The sequence below is a fragment of the Canis aureus genome, chromosome X (genome assembly GCF_053574225.1).
Source record: "Canis aureus isolate CA01 chromosome X, VMU_Caureus_v.1.0, whole genome shotgun sequence".
NCBI classification, from domain to species: domain Eukaryota; kingdom Metazoa; phylum Chordata; class Mammalia; order Carnivora; family Canidae; genus Canis; species Canis aureus.
In genome coordinates, this window is record NC_135649.1 from 11505627 (window position 1) to 11509591 (window position 3965).

The following is a 3965-nucleotide window of genomic DNA, read 5'->3' on the forward strand; positions in this document are numbered from 1 at the left end:
TTTCAGATCTGTATTTTCTACTCTATGCATCTGTAAATAGATGCCTCAAGGGCTCTTTCAATTCAATATACCTTTTAGGGACCTCGTGATCTTCGAGCTCGCTCTTTTGTAGTCCCACTAGAAACTTGTTCTTATTCTTAGTAAATGGCATCACCCTCCGCCTGGCTGCAATGCGAGCATTGCAAACAAGACTCTGACCTCTTGGGAGGTGGTCTGATCCCTAGCTCTGGATATTCACACCTTCTTATTATTCCCTCTTCCTTGAATATGGGCAGGATCTGGGACTTACTTCTAAGTCATACAATGTGACTGAGGTGATGGATGTCACTCCCGTGATAATGTCATGTCATATAAGACTCCATCTTGCTAGCTAACTCACTGTACAAACCCCCCTTCTTGCCTTGATGAAGTACATGCCTGTGTTGGAAAGACCCATGTGGCAAGGAACTGTGGGCAGCCTCTGGGAACATGGTGGGTTCTTGATGCCACAAGATTAAATTAGAGCATAGAGATTATGGGCAACGTGCCTGGAAAGGTGGTTTAGTGCTAGGTTGTGAAAGACACTTTCCTGCCTGAGAAGGATAATTTGCTACCATGACAACAAATTAGTTTATTAGTTCAATAGTTGTCCGATGCCTAATTAAAGTGGAAACACTTTTCTAATCGCTGGAGATATAGTTGAGAACAAAACAAATGAAAATTCCTGGCTTCTCAAGTTTACGTTTTTAGATGTATTGCCTCTGAATGGTTAAAGTAGGGTGGGTGGAGGTCACACTTGGATTTCAGAAGAATAACTTTAAGAGAAAGATTAAAAGAGTGGGGAATGGAGGCAGGGAGAACTGGACTCCAATTCTGGGGAATTGTAAATTAATTAAAAAATAGACAGTACTACATAGGAAGAAGATGGGTATTGCAGCAGGGCTAGAAGTATCGCTGCTCGCCACAGGTGAGCACACCACCAGGCACGTGGCAGGGCATTGAATGATCGTTGACTTGAATCCAGGTCTTGCCATCTTTCCAGCTTTTTCCTACTCTTAGCCACTGGAGCTAAGCTACTTGGATTTGGGTTCATTCATGCATATTCTGTGACTGGTCTTTTCCAACAGATAAAAGTTCGGGCCTTTAATTTGACACCTCCTATTCTGATATAATAGTTTTTATCCAGGGATCCGTTGGCCTTGTGTTGGCATTATTCAAGCAGTCCTCTTCTGCCAGTTGGAAATACAATCTGTTCCTGAGAGTAGCTGCTTGTCTTTGATAAAAGAAATGGCTTTATCTGAATTCTACAGTTTCCCTACTTGACTCTGGGTCTTCATTTCCTGACCCGATCCATATTTGGAAGAGCTCAATAGAATTTTTATCAGGATCATATTTAAGGCAAGGTTACGTTTTCAAAGCAAGTTACATATACTTCAGTGTGCCTTTCAGCATGTATTATGGGAAAAGAATATGCGAGCCTAATTTTAAGGGTAAAGGTATTTTTTCCCATCTTTCTCTTACTTGTATATGTCATTAGTGTCCCAAAATGCAGGTCAGAGGTGGGAAGTAAAAAAGGGGTGAGACAGCATCCTAATGAAGAGCATTAGCATATTTACAAGAAATTAACCCCATGTGAGAACTTCTGTCGACAGACAATATAGCCAGCTTCGTAAACTGCACGCAGCCACCTTAAAATTTGGAGCCCACAGTAAAATGTAATTTGGGTTGCTTCATAGCATTAGCATTGACAGGTTCCTTTTTTATGCTGCCTTAATCTAAAGTGGTTTTGTGAATTGAATTTAAATGCTGCTACTAGGCTGATAATACACAATACATTTTAAAACACGAGTTCTCTATTGTCTGTAACATACAAGTTTCACTTGTAAGGGAGATAGAGCATTTCTATTAACGCCAGGCTCATTTCCGGTTCTGAGGGCCAGTAAGCACCACAGATGATAGAATTCAGTTTGTCACAGGAAGGATCAGGCAGGCGACATTCCCTTTTGATTGTTTTGGAAAATGAGTTGGATCCAGCTGAGCTGAATTGTCTGCACTCATTCAAGGCCTCCTTTCCTCTTGTTCTCTTCGATGTGACATAATCACTTAAAACCTATTCCTCTGTATATAGTTGTTGATAGCTTCTTCCTAGATTATGATTCCCTAAACTAGTTTCTTCCATAAATAGCAGGTCCCGTGGTCATATATTATTTTTTTTTAAATATTGATTTTTTTTTTTGCATTTTGTCATATTTGAAATCATGTTGCACTTATTCCTTCAGAAACAAATATCCTTGCCTTTGTGGGAGTTATGTTTGGAGGACAGAGGGGAACAGTACAAAAACAAAACAAGAAAACAAAACAAAAACCCAAAAAGCGTATATAGCATGTTTGATGGTCAGAGGTCCAAAAGAAGGAATAGGATAACAGTTAAAAGTGGATCTCATGGGCGCTTGGGTGGCTCAGCGGTTGAGCATCTGCATTTGGCTCAGGGTGTATCCTGGGATCCCAGGATCAGGTTCCTCATCAGGCTTCCCGCAGGCAGCCTGCTTCTCCCTCTGCCTATGTCTCTGCCTCTCTCTCTGTGTATCTTTCATGAATAAATAAATAAAATCTTTTAATAAATAAAAAAATGTGGGGATCCCTGGGTGGCTCAGCGGTTCGGCACCTGCCTTCGGCCCAGGGCGTGATCCTGGGTCCTGGGATCGAGTCCTGCATCGGGCTCCCTGCATGGAGCCTGCTTCTCCCTCTGCCTGTGTCTCTGCCTCTCTCTCTCTCTCTCTCTCTCTCTCTGTGTGCGTCTCTCATGAATAAATAAAATCTTAAAAAAAAAAAAAAAGTAGTGCACCTGGTTGGTTGGAAGTGTTGAAAGGCAATGAGGTGAGAGCGCCCAGGAATACGCAAGGAGAAAAGTAGTAGCAGCGGTCAGGGAGGTTAAGTGCAGACATAAAACTAAGGAGGAAGCGAGAGATACTGACACATCAAGGTTGGGAAATGTTTGCTTAGTATACGTGCAATTAACTGGGAGCAATTTGTACAGGCAATAGGATTAGCTAATTTGGTCATCATTATTGATCCAAGCAACCTGTTATTAATGTTAGTCCATAGATAGTGCTGAAGGTTTCCAGTTAGTGCTGGTATCATAATTAGAAATATATTGCATGGCATAATTTTCTGTTTGCAGAGCTAAGCTGAGGCTAACACTATATTAGAGGGTGGGCCGAGGAGGAGAACTTCTTTTTTTAAAAATTTCCACCAGAAAAAGTGAAAGTCTTTTCGACAAGACATCAAAATGTCTTATTGATCAGTGAAGAAATGAAACAGTCACATGTCTTCAGGTAGATGAAATATATGTTCTGTCTTTAAATTCACTTATTTGAAATGAGTTCGGTTAAGCAGGTGGATATATTTGTAGATAATCAAGCTTCACAAACCTCAGTCTTAGGAAACGAGAGCCACGTTCATCTTCCCCATTACTTCTGGGTCTGGGAATTAATTCTTATGCCAAAACAGATTTGGGCTTATGCTACAGATCCCTCGAGATGTGCCCGAATGCTGTTTACACTTATTTAACTCATTTGTGCTCTAGTTTATATCCTATCTTAGGTGAACTTGTCATCAAACTTCATTCCTTCAGTCACTTTATAAAATAAACTTCTGACTTAAACTTGCCTTTCCTTTGCATTTTGCAATACTGGAGTTGTATCCTACCGTTTGGATTGCCATAACCCCTTAAGAAAAAGGGGAGAACCGTGATGCAAGCTTTCACCATGAGGCATTTACATTCCTGTGCTTAAAAAAACACAGGACAAACAATTACATACGAGTTACTCGTTTTTCAGTGATTTATTAAAGTCTAGGATTAACCATTGGAGCAGAATAGTATCTTGTGGGATGCCTGGGTGGCTCAGCCGTTGAGTGTCTTCCTTTGGCTCAGGTCATGATCATCCTGGGGTCCTAGGATCCAGTTCCACATTGGGCTCCCTATG